General features: G+C 67.7%; 6 non-coding genes across 6 annotated transcripts; all 6 read right to left on the bottom strand.

Annotated features, from left to right (window-relative positions):
- Positions 1-364: 364 nt before the first annotated feature.
- LOC141411966 (5S ribosomal RNA) lies at positions 365-483 on the bottom strand. The gene has a single exon (XR_012436806.1). It is a non-coding gene; the product is annotated as a 5S ribosomal RNA (ribosomal RNA).
- Positions 484-2,631: 2,148 nt separating this feature from the next.
- LOC141411965 (5S ribosomal RNA) lies at positions 2,632-2,750 on the bottom strand. The gene has a single exon (XR_012436805.1). It is a non-coding gene; the product is annotated as a 5S ribosomal RNA (ribosomal RNA).
- A 2,147-nt stretch (positions 2,751-4,897) lies between these two features.
- On the bottom strand, positions 4,898-5,016 carry LOC141412825 (5S ribosomal RNA). The gene has a single exon (XR_012437667.1). It is a non-coding gene; the product is annotated as a 5S ribosomal RNA (ribosomal RNA).
- Positions 5,017-7,166: 2,150 nt separating this feature from the next.
- LOC141411964 (5S ribosomal RNA) lies at positions 7,167-7,285 on the bottom strand. Its single transcript, XR_012436804.1, has one exon. It is a non-coding gene; the product is annotated as a 5S ribosomal RNA (ribosomal RNA).
- Positions 7,286-9,425: 2,140 nt separating this feature from the next.
- Positions 9,426-9,544, bottom strand: LOC141411963 (5S ribosomal RNA). Its single transcript, XR_012436803.1, has one exon. It is a non-coding gene; the product is annotated as a 5S ribosomal RNA (ribosomal RNA).
- A 2,140-nt stretch (positions 9,545-11,684) lies between these two features.
- Positions 11,685-11,803, bottom strand: LOC141411962 (5S ribosomal RNA). Its single transcript, XR_012436802.1, has one exon. It is a non-coding gene; the product is annotated as a 5S ribosomal RNA (ribosomal RNA).
- Positions 11,804-13,825: the final 2,022 nt, after the last annotated feature.

Here is a 13,825-nt window from a genome sequence, read left to right as displayed (position 1 = left end):
CCGCTGTGGGGCCCGCTGGGGTGCAGGACCCACTTTCTCATGGCTTCCGCACGTCCCTCCCCGCCCGCCTGGAGGGCAGTTGGGGAGCGGTCCCCAACGTGGCCTGGGACCAACCTCGCTGGTGACCCGTGTCGCGGGCGCGCGCCCCAGGAGAGTGTGGGGAGGGGAGAGGATTCGGGGACGTAGCTGTGAGGATTCGGTGTGCGTGGGTCTGGCGGGTGGCCCGGACGGGGTCGGGGTCGTGGTCACGGTGGGTCGTTGTGGTGGTGGTGGTGGTGGTGGTGCTGGGGGTGGTGGTGGTGGTGGGGGGGGTGGTGGCGAAGTCCCCGAAGACAAAAGGAGCAGCGAGGGAGGGAGGAGCAAAAGCCTACAGCACCCGGTATTCCCAGGCGGTCTCCCATCCAAGTACTAACCAGGCCCGACCCTGCTTAGCTTCCGAGATCAGACGAGATCGGGCGCGTTCAGGGTGGTATGGCCGTAGACGCTAGCCGCCGCCTCCGGGAGCCCCAAGAGCCTGCCGAGGGCCCCGGCGTGCGTCTCCACGCTGCTCTCCTGGCACGGCTGGGAGTCCGGGTGGGGGCTGGCAGCCCGGGGCCAGCGGCCAGAGGCCCCGCGCGCCTGCTCGGGCAGCCGGTCTCGCCCAGGTGGCCGCTGGGTGGCTTTCTTCCCGAGGTGTCCTGCTGCCAGGACGAGGGTCAAGTTTTCTCGGGGGAAAATTTCTCAGTGCTCTCGGGCGCTTGTTCTTCTGGGAATGTCCACTGCTGTGGCCAAGGCGGGGGACGCACAGCTCGGGCCAGGGCAAGCAGCCGCCCTCCTCCGTCGCCTCCTGGAGCCGTATCCTTGGGTGGGTGCGTGGCTCCCAGCGGAGGTCTCGGGGACCCTTCCGGTCCTCTTCGTCCGGAAAGCGCCACTGCCCCTCCAGCCCATCAGGAAAACGGCAGCCGCGCCCTTCGCCGACCCGCTCCGCCCTCCTCCACACTCAGGGCCTGGGGCTGCGGGGCTGAATCGTGAGGCTTTCCAGCCCAGGACTTCACCTCTGGCCCCTTTCACACCCGGGATCTTGGGAAGAAGAAACAAAACCAAACACAGCCAAAGCCATCTCCTCCGACCCGGGGCCCCTCCACATCCCTTCCGATCCCGGGTTCCTGCCGGCCTCCTGGGGCGTTTCTCCCAGGCAGGCCTTCGCGGCCACTACACGGGGCTGAGCACTTGAGTCCTCGGGCGTCACGGGGCCCGCGGCCACGCCAAGCACGCACGACTCCCGGGTCTCGTCTGCTCCTGGGTGCCCTGGGCCTCTTCCCTGTGCCGCTGCTGGGTCTTGTGCCCCTGCTTGGCCTCCTTCAGACCCGGCCCCGTGCTACGCGGCCACGTGCTACAGGATCGTGCCAGCAGAACTGGCCCTGGCTGAGCCCCGTACCCACCCTCCTGCCATCCCTGGCCCTGCTAGCAAATGGCAGAGATCCTCTGGCCTCCGAGCCCAGACAAAAATCCTGATGCAGTTGGCCGAGGGGCCGCAAACCAAGGCTTCGCTTGTTCCCGCTCAGGCCCCAGCCATACCCTCTTGTCCTTCGGCTGCTCGTGTGTGGGGTGGGGGAGAGGAGGGTGCGTCCCCGTGCGTGCGTGCGTGGTCTGGGTGTCTCTGCGTGGTGTGTGTGTGTGTGTGTGTGTGTGTGTGTGTTAGATGCCGTGCCTGGTGTAGGTGGGGAAGAGCAAGCCCTCACGCACAGAGCCCCATCACACACTGGGGCCGGGCCGAGGGGGTCAATCTGCTCGGCCTGATTGCGTTGGGCATACATTGCAGAAGGTGGGTTTTCCAAGGCGGAGCAGAGGGTCCCGGCACCTGAGGTTGTCCACGGGGAGAATGTCTGTTGCACGGGGGCAAGCGGTCCCTTCCGTCGTGCCCAAGCCCATGTGACCCCGAAGGCCAGGTGGCCCCGGTCCTTGAGCTGACTGAGGAGTGCTTTGAGACCCGGAGGGTGGCACAGGCGACTGGGCGCCAGCGGCGGCCCTCCCTCCCTTTGAGCGGGACGGGGAGCTGCCGCTGGCATCCGGAGCTCTGGCGGCCTGCGCCCTCTGTCCCTGTGACCGCAGGCTCTGCCGTGGGAGGCGGGATCCCACGTAGAGGTCGCGCGCTGGCTGCCCTGTCTTGGGTTGAGCGACGGAGCGCGACGTGGAGCAGCACCCGACTGAGGCTCCCTGCTTCTCTGTCCCCTGGCGTCTTGCCCTGGACCCAGTGCACCACCTTCTGGCGAGCCCAGGTGTGGCGCGTCCCGCTGTGGGGCCCGCTGGGGTGCAGGACCCACTTTCTCATGGCTTCCGCACGTCCCTCCCCGCCCGCCTGGAGGGCAGTTGGGGAGCGGTCCCCAACGTGGCCTGGGACCAACCTCGCTGGTGACCCGTGTCGCGGGCGCGCGCCCCAGGAGAGTGTGGGGAGGGGAGAGGATTCGGGGACGTAGCTGTGAGGATTCGGTGTGCGTGGGTCTGGCGGGTGGCCCGGACGGGGTCGGGGTCGTGGTCACGGTGGGTCGTTGTGGTGGTGGTGGTGGTGGTGGTGCTGGGGGTGGTGGTGGTGGGGGTTGTGGTGGCGAAGTCCCCGAAGACAAAAGGAGCAGCGAGGGAGGGAGGAGCAAAAGCCTACAGCACCCGGTATTCCCAGGCGGTCTCCCATCCAAGTACTAACCAGGCCCGACCCTGCTTAGCTTCCGAGATCAGACGAGATCGGGCGCGTTCAGGGTGGTATGGCCGTAGACGCTAGCCGCCGCCTCCGGGAGCCCCAAGAGCCTGCCGAGGGCCCCGGCGTGCGTCTCCACGCTGCTCTCCTGGCACGGCTGGGAGTCCGGGTTGGGGCTGGCAGCCCGGGGCCAGCGGCCAGAGGCCCCGCGCGCCTGCTCGGGCAGCCGGTCTCGCCCAGGTGGCCGCTGGGTGGCTTTCTTCCCGAGGTGTCCTGCTGCCAGGACGAGGGTCAAGTTTTCTCGGGGGAAAATTTCTCAGTGCTCTCGGGCGCTTGTTCTTCTGGGAATGTTCACTGCTGTGGCCAAGGCGGGGGACGCACAGCTCGGGCCAGGGCAAGCAGCCGCCCTCCTCCGTCGCCTCCTGGAGCCGTATCCTTGGGTGGGTGCGTGGCTCCCAGCGGAGGTCTCGGGGACCCTTCCGGTCCTCTTCGTCCGGAAAGCGCCACTGCCCCTCCAGCCCATCAGGAAAACGGCAGCCGCGCCCTTCGCCGACCCGCTCCGCCCTCCTCCACACTCAGGGCCTGGGGCTGCGGGGCTGAATCGTGAGGCTTTCCAGCCCAGGACTTCACCTCTGGCCCCTTTCACACCCGGGATCTTGGGAAGAAGAAACAAAACCAAACACAGCCAAAGCCATCTCCTCCGACCCGGGGCCCCTCCACATCCCTTCCGATCCCAGGTTCCTGCCGGCCTCCCGGGGCGTTTCTCCCAGGCAGGCCTTCGCGGCCACTACACGGGGCTGAGCACTCGAGTCCTCGGGCGTCACGGGGCCCGCGGCCACGCCAAGCACGCACGACTCCCGGGTCTCGTCTGCTCCTGGGTGCCCTGGGCCTCTTCCCTGTGCCGCTGCTGGGTCTTGTGCCCCTGCTTGGCCTCCATCAGACCCGGCCCCGTGCTACGCGGCCACGTGCTACAGGATCGTGCCAGCAGAACTCTCCCTGGCTGAGCCCCGTACCCACCCTCCTGCCATCCCTGGCCCTGCTAGCAAATGGCAGAGATCCTCTGGCCTCCGAGCCCAGACAAAAATCCTGATGCAGATGGCCGAGGGGCCGCAAACCAAGGCTTCGCTTGTTCCCGCTCAGGCCCCAGCCATACCCTCTTGTCCTTCGGCTGCTCGTGTGTGGGGTGGGGGAGAGGAGGGTGCGTCCCCGTGCGTGCGTGCGTGGTCTGGGTGTCTCTGTGTGGTGTGTGTGTGTGTGTGTGTGTGTGTGTGTTAGATGCCGTGCCTGGTGTAGGTGGGGAAGAGCAAGCCCTCACGCACAGAGCCCCATCACACACTGGGGCCGGGCCGAGGGGGTCAATCTGCTCGGCCTGATTGCGTTGGGCATACATTGCAGAAGGTGGGTTTTCCAAGGCGGAGCAGAGGGTCCCGGCACCTGAGGTTGTCCACGGGGAGAATGTCTGTTCCACGGGGGCAAGCGGTCCCTTCCGTCGTGCCCAAGCCCATGTGACCCCGAAGGCCAGGTGGCCCCGGTCCTTGAGCTGACTGAGGAGTGCTTTGAGACCCGGAGGGTGGCACAGGCGACTGGGCGCCAGCGGCGGCCCTCCCTCCCTTTGAGCGGGACGGGGAGCTGCCGCTGGCATCCGGAGCTCTGGCGGCCTGCGCCCTCTGTCCCTGTGACCGCAGGCTATCCGTGGGAGGCGGGATCCCACGTAGAGGTCGCACGCTGGCTGCCCTGTCTTGGGTTGAGCGACCGAGCGCGACGTGGAGCAGCACCCGACTGAGGCTCCCTGCTTCTCTGTCCCCTGGCGTCTTGCCCTGGACCCAGTGCACCACCTTGTGGCGAGCCCAGGTGTGGCACGTCCCGCTGTGGGGCCCGCTGGGGTGCAGGACCCACTTTCTCATGGCTTCCGCACGTCCCTCCCCGCCCGCCTGGAGGGCAGTTGGGGAGCGGTCCCCAACGTGGCCTGGGACCAACCTCGCTGGTGACCCGGGTCGCGGGCGCGCGCCCCAGGAGAGTGTGGGGAGGGGAGAGGATTCGGGGTCCGTAGCTGTGAGGATTCGGTGTGCGTGGGTCTGGAGGGTGGTCCGGACGGGGTCGGGGTCGTGGTCACGGTGGGTCGTTGTGGTGGTGGTGGTGGTGGTGGTGCTGATGGTGGTGGTGGTGGGGGGGGGTGGTGGCGAAGTCCCCGAAGAGAAAAGGAGCAGCGAGGGAGGGAGGAGCAAAAGCCTACAGCACCCGGTATTCCCAGGCGTTCTCCCATCCAAGTACTAACCAGGCCCGACCCTGCTTAGCTTCCGAGATCAGACGAGATCGGGCGCGTTCAGGGTGGTATGGCCGTAGACACTAGCCGCCGCCTCCGGGAGCCCCAAGAGCCTGCCGAGGGCCCCGGCGTGCGTCTCCACGCTGCTCTCCTGGCACGGCTGGGAGTCCGGGTGGGGGCTGGCAGCCCGGGGCCAGCGGCCAGAGGCCCCGCGCGCCTGCTCGGGCAGCCGGTCTCGCCCAGGTGGCCGCTGGGTGGCTTTCTTCCAGAGGTGTCCTGCTGCCAGGACGAGGGTCAAGTTTTCTCGGGGGAAAATTTCTCAGTGCTCTCGGGCGCTTGTTCTTCTGGGAATGTTCACTGCTGTGGCCAAGGCGGGGGACGCACAGCTCGGGCCAGGGCAAGCAGCCGCCCTCCTCCGTCGCCTCCTGGAGCCGTATCCTTGGGTGGGTGCGTGGCTCCCAGCGGAGGTCTCGGGGACCCTTCCGGTCCTCTTCGTCCGGAAAGCGACACTGCCCCTCCAGCAAATCAGGAAAACGGCAGCCGCGCCCTTCGCCGACCCGCTCCGCCCTCCTCCACACTCAGGGCCTGGGGCTGCGGGGCTGAATCGTGAGGCTTTCCAGCCCAGGACTTCACCTCTGGCCCCTTTCACACCTGGGATCTTGGGAAGAAGAAACAGAACCAAACACAGCCAAAGCCATCTCCTCCGACCCGGGGCCCCTCCACATCCCTTCCGATCCCGGGTTCCTGCCGGCCTCCCGGGGCGTTTCTCCCAGGCAGGCCTTCGCGGCCACTACACGGGGCTGAGCACTCGAGTCCTCGGGCGTCACGGGGCCCGCGGCCACGCCAAGCACGCACGACTCCCGGGTCTCGTCTGCTCCTGGGTGCCCTGGGCCTCTTCCCTGTGCCGCTGCTGGGTCTTGTGCCCCTGCTTGGCCTCCATCAGACCCGGCCCCGTGCTACGCGGCCACGTGCTACAGGATCGTGGCAGCAGAACTGGCCCTCGCTGAGCCCCGTACCCACCCTCCTGCCATCCCTGGCCCTGCTAGCAAATGGCAGAGATCCTCTGGCCTCCGAGCCCAGACAAAAATCCTGATGCAGATGGCCGAGGGGCCGCAAACCAAGGCTTCGCTTGTTCCCGCTCAGGCCCCAGCCATACCCTCTTGTCCTTCGGCTGCTCGTGTGTGGGGTGGGGGAGAGGAGGGTGCGTCCCCGTGCGTGCGTGCGTGGTCTGGGTGTCTCTGTGTGGTGTGTGTGTGTGTGTGTGTGTGTGTGTGTGTGTTAGATGCCGTGCCTGGTGTAGGTGGGGAAGAGCAAGCCCTCACGCACAGAGCCCCATCACACACTGGGGCCGGGCCGAGGGGGTAAATCTGCTCGGCCTGATTGCGTTGGGCATACATTGCAGAAGGTGGGTTTTCCAAGGCGGAGCAGAGGGTCCCGGCACCTGAGGTTGTCCACGGGGAGAATGTCTGTTCCACGGGGGCAAGCGGTCCCTTCCGTCGTGCCCAAGCGCATGTGACCCCGAAGGCCAGGTGGCCCCGGTCCTTGAGCTGACTGAGGAGTGCTTTGAGACCCGGAGGGTGGCACAGGCGACTGGGCGCCAGCGGCGGCCCTCCCTCCCTTTGAGCGGGACGGGGAGCTGCCGCTGGCATCCGGAGCTCTGGCGGCCTGCGCCCTCTGTCCCTGTGACCGCAGGCTCTGCCGTGGGAGGCGGGATCCCACGTAGAGGTCGCGCGCTGGCTGCCCTGTCTTGGGTTGAGCGACGGAGCGCGACGTGGAGCAGCACCCGACTGAGGCTCCCTGCTTCTCTGTCCCCTGGCGTCTTGCCCTGGACCCAGTGCACCACCTTGTGGCGAGCCCAGGTGTGGCGCGTCCCGCTGTGGGGCCCGCTGGGGTGCAGGACCCACTTTCTCATGGCTTCCGCACGTCCCTCCCCGCCCGCCTGGAGGGCAGTTGGGGAGCGGTCCCCAACGTGGCCTGGGACCAACCTCGCTGGTGACCCGTGTCGCGGGCGCGCGCCCCAGGAGAGTGTGGGGAGGGGAGAGGATTCGGGGACGTAGCTGTGAGGATTCGGTGTGCGTGGGTCTGGCGGGTGGCCCGGACGGGGTCGGGGTCGTGGTCACGGTGGGTCGTTGTGGTGGTGGTGGTGGTGGTGCTGGGGGTGGTGGTGGTGGTGGGGGGGGTGGTGGCGAAGTCCCCGAAGACAAAAGGAGCAGCGAGGGAGGGAGGAGCAAAAGCCTACAGCACCCGGTATTCCCAGGCGGTCTCCCATCCAAGTACTAACCAGGCCCGACCCTGCTTAGCTTCCGAGATCAGACGAGATCGGGCGCGTTCAGGGTGGTATGGCCGTAGACGCTAGCCGCCGCCTCCGGGAGCCCCAAGAGCCTGCCGAGGGCCCCGGCGTGCGTCTCCACGCTGCTCTCCTGGCACGGCTGGGAGTCCGGGTGGGGGCTGGCAGCCCGGGGCCAGCGGCCAGAGGCCCCGCGCGCCTGCTCGGGCAGCCGGTCTCGCCCAGGTGGCCGCTGGGTGGCTTTCTTCCCGAGGTGTCCTGCTGCCAGGACGAGGGTCAAGTTTTCTCGGGGGAAAATTTCTCAGTGCTCTCGGGCGCTTGTTCTTCTGGGAATGTCCACTGCTGTGGCCAAGGCGGGGGACGCACAGCTCGGGCCAGGGCAAGCAGCCGCCCTCCTCCGTCGCCTCCTGGAGCCGTATCCTTGGGTGGGTGCGTGGCTCCCAGCGGAGGTCTCGGGGACCCTTCCGGTCCTCTTCGTCCGGAAAGCGCCACTGCCCCTCCAGCCCATCAGGAAAACGGCAGCCGCGCCCTTCGCCGACCCGCTCCGCCCTCCTCCACACTCAGGGCCTGGGGCTGCGGGGCTGAATCGTGAGGCTTTCCAGCCCAGGACTTCACCTCTGGCCCCTTTCACACCCGGGATCTTGGGAAGAAGAAACAAAACAAAACACAGCCAAAGCCATCTCCTCCGACCCGGGGCCCCTCCACATCCCTTCCGATCCCGGGTTCCTGCCGGCCTCCCGGGGCGTTTCTCCCAGGCAGGCCTTCGCGGCCACTACACGGGGCTGAGCACTCGAGTCCTCGGGCGTCACGGGGCCCGCGGCCACGCCAAGCACGCACGACTCCCGGGTCTCGTCTGCTCCTGGGTGCCCTGGGCCTCTTCCCTGTGCCGCTGCTGGGTCTTGTGCCCCTGCTTGGCCTCCTTCAGACCCGGCCCCGTGCTACGCGGCCACGTGCTACAGGATCGTGCCAGCAGAACTGGCCCTGGCTGAGCCCCGTACCCACCCTCCTGCCATCCCTGGCCCTGCTAGCAAATGGCAGAGATCCTCTGGCCTCCGAGCCCAGACAAAAATCCTGATGCAGTTGGCCGAGGGGCCGCAAACCAAGGCTTCGCTTGTTCCCGCTCAGGCCCCAGCCATACCCTCTTGTCCTTCGGCTGCTCGTGTGTGGGGTGGGGGAGAGGAGGGTGCGTCCCCGTGCGTGCGTGCGTGGTCTGGGTGTCTCTGCGTGGTGTGTGTGTGTGTGTGTGTGTGTGTTAGATGCCGTGCCTGGTGTAGGTGGGGAAGAGCAAGCCCTCACGCACAGAGCCCCATCACACACTGGGGCCGGGCCGAGGGGGTCAATCTGCTCGGCCTGATTGCGTTGGGCATACATTGCAGAAGGTGGGTTTTCCAAGGCGGAGCAGAGGGTCCCGGCACCTGAGGTTGTCCACGGGGAGAATGTCTGTTCCACGGGGGCAAGCGGTCCCTTCCGTCGTGCCCAAGCCCATGTGACCCCGAAGGCCAGGTGGCCCCGGTCCTTGAGCTGACTGAGGAGTGCTTTGAGACCCGGAGGGTGGCACAGGCGACTGGGCGCCAGCGGCGGCCCTCCCTCCCTTTGAGCGGGACGGGGAGCTGCCGCTGGCATCCGGAGCTCTGGCGGCCTGCGCCCTCTGTCCCTGTGACCGCAGGCTCTGCCGTGGGAGGCGGGATCCCACGTAGAGGTCGCGCGCTGGCTGCCCTGTCTTGGGTTGAGCGACGGAGCGCGACGTGGAGCAGCACCCGACTGAGGCTCCCTGCTTCTCTGTCCCCTGGCGTCTTGCCCTGGACCCAGTGCACCACCTTGTGGCGAGCCCAGGTGTGGCGCGTCCCGCTGTGGGGCCCGCTGGGGTGCAGGACCCACTTTCTCATGGCTTCCGCACGTCCCTCCCCGCCCGCCTGGAGGGCAGTTGGGGAGCGGTCCCCAACGTGGCCTGGGACCAACCTCGCTGGTGACCCGTGTCGCGGGCGCGCGCCCCAGGAGAGTGTGGGGAGGGGAGAGGATTCGGGGACGTAGCTGTGAGGATTCGGTGTGCGTGGGTCTGGCGGGTGGCCCGGACGGGGTCGGGGTCGTGGTCACGGTGGGTCGTTGTTGTGGTGGTGGTGGTGGTGCTGGGGGTGGTGGTGGTGGGGGGGGGTGGTGGCGAGGTCCCCGAAGACAAAAGGAGCAGCGAGGGAGGGAGGAGCAAAAGCCTACAGCACCCGGTATTCCCAGGCGGTCTCCCATCCAAGTACTAACCAGGCCCGACCCTGCTTAGCTTCCGAGATCAGACGAGATCGGGCGCGTTCAGGGTGGTATGGCCGTAGACGCTAGCCGCCGCCTCCGGGAGCCCCAAGAGCCTGCCGAGGGCCCCGGCGTGCGTCTCCACGCTGCTCTCCTGGCACGGCTGGGAGTCCGGGTGGGGGCTGGCAGCCCGGGGCCAGCGGCCAGAGGCCCCGCGCGCCTGCTCGGGCAGCCGGTCTCGCCCAGGTGGCCGCTGGGTGGCTTTCTTCCCGAGGTGTCCTGCTGCCAGGACGAGGGTCAAGTTTTCTCGGGGGAAAATTTCTCAGTGCTCTCGGGCGCTTGTTCTTCTGGGAATGTCCACTGCTGTGGCCAAGGCGGGGGACGCACAGCTCGGGCCAGGGCAAGCAGCCGCCCTCCTCCGTCGCCTCCTGGAGCCGTATCCTTGGGTGGGTGCGTGGCTCCCAGCGGAGGTCTCGGGGACCCTTCCGGTCCTCTTCGTCCGGAAAGCGCCACTGCCCCTCCAGCCCATCAGGAAAACGGCAGCCGCGCCCTTCGCCGACCCGCTCCGCCCTCCTCCACACTCAGGGCCTGGGGCTGCGGGGCTGAATCGTGAGGCTTTCCAGCCCAGGACTTCACCTCTGGCCCCTTTCACACCCGGGATCTTGGGAAGAAGAAACAAAACCAAACACAGCCAAAGCCATCTCCTCCGACCCGGGGCCCCTCCACATCCCTTCCGATCCCGGGTTCCTGCCGGCCTCCCGGGGCGTTTCTCCCAGGCAGGCCTTCGCGGCCACTACACGGGGCTGAGCACTCGAGTCCTCGGGCGTCACGGGGCCCGCGGCCACGCCAAGCACGCACGACTCCCGGGTCTCGTCTGCTCCTGGGTGCCCTGGGCCTCTTCCCTGTGCCGCTGCTGGGTCTTGTGCCCCTGCTTGGCCTCCTTCAGACCCGGCCCCGTGCTACGCGGACACGTGCTACAGGATCGTGCCAGCAGAACTGGCCCTGGCTGAGCCCCGTACCCACCCTCCTGCCATCCCTGGCCCTGCTAGCAAATGGCAGAGATCCTCTGGCCTCCGAGCCCAGACAAAAATCCTGATGCAGTTGGCCGAGGGGCCGCAAACCAAGGCTTCGCTTGTTCCCGCTCAGGCCCCAGCCATACCCTCTTGTCCTTCGGCTGCTCGTGTGTGGGGTGGGGGAGAGGAGGGTGCGTCCCCGTGCGTGCGTGCGTGGTCTGGGTGTCTCTGCGTGGTGTGTGTGTGTGTGTGTGTGTGTGTTAGATGCCGTGCCTGGTGTAGGTGGGGAAGAGCAAGCCCTCACGCACAGAGCCCCATCACACACTGGGGCCGGGCCGAGGGGGTCAATCTTCTCGGCCTGATTGCGTTGGGCATACATTGCAGAAGGTGGGTTTTCCAAGGCGGAGCAGAGGGTCCCGGCACCTGAGGTTGTCCACGGGGAGAATGTCTGTTCCACGGGGGCAAGCGGTCCCTTCCGTCGTGCCCAAGCCCATGTGACCCCGAAGGCCAGGTGGCCCCGGTCCTTGAGCTGACTGAGGAGTGCTTTGAGACCCGGAGGGTGGCACAGGCGACTGGGCGCCAGCGGCGGCCCTCCCTCCCTTTGAGCGGGACGGGGAGCTGCCGCTGGCATCCGGAGCTCTGGCGGCCTGCGCCCTCTGTCCCTGTGACCGCAGGCTCTGCCGTGGGAGGCGGGATCCCACGTAGAGGTCGCGCGCTGGCTGCCCTGTCTTGGGTTGAGCGACGGAGGGCGACGTGGAGCAGCACCCGACTGAGGCTCCCTGCTTCTCTGTCCCCTGGCGTCTTGCCCTGGACCCAGTGCACCACCTTGTGGCGAGCCCAGGTGTGGCGCGTCCCGCTGTGGGGCCCGCTGGGGTGCAGGACCCACTTTCTCATGGCTTCCGCACGTCCCTCCCCGCCCGCCTGGAGGGCAGTTGGGGAGCGGTCCCCAACGTGGCCTGGGACCAACCTCGCTGGTGACCCGTGTCGCGGGCGCGCGCCCCAGGAGAGTGTGGGGAGGGGAGAGGATTCGGGGACGTAGCTGTGAGGATTCGGTGTGCGTGGGTCTGGCGGGTGGCCCGGACGGGGTCGGGGTCGTGGTCACGGTGGGTCGTTGTGGTGGTGGTGGTGGTGGTGCTGGGGGTGGTGGTGGTGGGGGGGGGTGGTGGCGAAGTCCCCGAAGACAAAAGGAGCAGCGAGGGAGGGAGGAGCAAAAGCCTACAGCACCCGGTATTCCCAGGCGGTCTCCCATCCAAGTACTAACCAGGCCCGACCCTGCTTAGCTTCCGAGATCAGACGAGATCGGGCGCGTTCAGGGTGGTATGGCCGTAGACGCTAGCCGCCGCCTCCGGGAGCCCCAAGAGCCTGCCGAGGGCCCCGGCGTGCGTCTCCACGCTGCTCTCCTGGCACGGCTGGGAGTCCGGGTGGGGGCTGGCAGCCCGGGGCCAGCGGCCAGAGGCCCCGCGCGCCTGCTCGGGCAGCCGGTCTCGCCCAGGTGGCCGCTGGGTGGCTTTCTTCCCGAGGTGTCCTGCTGCCAGGACGAGGGTCAAGTTTTCTCGGGGGAAAATTTCTCAGTGCTCTCGGGCGCTTGTTCTTCTGGGAATGTCCACTGCTGTGGCCAAGGCGGGGGACGCACAGCTCGGGCCAGGGCAAGCAGCCGCCCTCCTCCGTCGCCTCCTGGAGCCGTATCCTTGGGTGGGTGCGTGGCTCCCAGCGGAGGTCTCGGGGACCCTTCCGGTCCTCTTCGTCCGGAAAGCGCCACTGCCCCTCCAGCCCATCAGGAAAACGGCAGCCGCGCCCTTCGCCGACCCGCTCCGCCCTCCTCCACACTCAGGGCCTGGGGCTGCGGGGCTGAATCGTGAGGCTTTCCAGCCCAGGACTTCACCTCTGGCCCCTTTCACACCCGGGATCTTGGGAAGAAGAAACAAAACAAAACACAGCCAAAGCCATCTCCTCCGACCCGGGGCCCCTCCACATCCCTTCCGATCCCGGGTTCCTGCCGGCCTCCCGGGGCGTTTCTCCCAGGCAGGCCTTCGCGGCCACTACACGGGGCTGAGCACTCGAGTCCTCGGGCGTCACGGGGCCCGCGGCCACGCCAAGCACGCACGACTCCCGGGTCTCGTCTGCTCCTGGGTGCCCTGGGCCTCTTCCCTGTGCCGCTGCTGGGTCTTGTGCCCCTGCTTGGCCTCCTTCAGACCCGGCCCCGTGCTACGCGGCCACGTGCTACAGGATCGTGCCAGCAGAACTGGCCCTGGCTGAGCCCCGTACCCACCCTCCTGCCATCCCTGGCCCTGCTAGCAAATGGCAGAGATCCTCTGGCCTCCGAGCCCAGACAAAAATCCTGATGCAGTTGGCCGAGGGGCCGCAAACCAAGGCTTCGCTTGTTCCCGCTCAGGCCCCAGCCATACCCTCTTGTCCTTCGGCTGCTCGTGTGTGGGGTGGGGGAGAGGAGGGTGCGTCCCCGTGCGTGCGTGCGTGGTCTGGGTGTCTCTGCGTGGTGTGTGTGTGTGTGTGTGTGTGTGTTAGATGCCGTGCCTGGTGTAGGTGGGGAAGAGCAAGCCCTCACGCACAGAGCCCCATCACACACTGGGGCCGGGCCGAGGGGGTCAATCTGCTCGGCCTGATTGCGTTGGGCATACATTGCAGAAGGTGGGTTTTCCAAGGCGGAGCAGAGGGTCCCGGCACCTGAGGTTGTCCACGGGGAGAATGTCTGTTCCACGGGGGCAAGCGGTCCCTTCCGTCGTGCCCAAGCCCATGTGACCCCGAAGGCCAGGTGGCCCCGGTCCTTGAGCTGACTGAGGAGTGCTTTGAGACCCGGAGGGTGGCACAGGCGACTGGGCGCCAGCGGCGGCCCTCCCTCCCTTTGAGCGGGACGGGGAGCTGCCGCTGGCATCCGGAGCTCTGGCGGCCTGCGCCCTCTGTCCCTGTGACCGCAGGCTCTGCCGTGGGAGGCGGGATCCCACGTAGAGGTCGCGCGCTGGCTGCCCTGTCTTGGGTTGAGCGACGGAGCGCGACGTGGAGCAGCACCCGACTGAGGCTCCCTGCTTCTCTGTCCCCTGGCGTCTTGCCCTGGACCCAGTGCACCACCTTGTGGCGAGCCCAGGTGTGGCGCGTCCCGCTGTGGGGCCCGCTGGGGTGCAGGACCCACTTTCTCATGGCTTCCGCACGTCCCTCCCCGCCCGCCTGGAGGGCAGTTGGGGAGCGGTCCCCAACGTGGCCTGGGACCAACCTCGCTGGTGACCCGTGTCGCGGGCGCGCGCCCCAGGAGAGTGTGGGGAGGGGAGAGGATTCGGGGACGTAGCTGTGAGGATTCGGTGTGCGTGGGTCTGGCGGGTGGCCCGGACGGGGTCGGGGTC

The sequence above is a fragment of the Castor canadensis genome, chromosome 10 (genome assembly GCF_047511655.1).
Source record: "Castor canadensis chromosome 10, mCasCan1.hap1v2, whole genome shotgun sequence".
NCBI classification, from domain to species: domain Eukaryota; kingdom Metazoa; phylum Chordata; class Mammalia; order Rodentia; family Castoridae; genus Castor; species Castor canadensis.
Note: the sequence above shows the minus strand (reverse complement) of the source record. Positions and strands in the feature narration are given on the sequence as shown.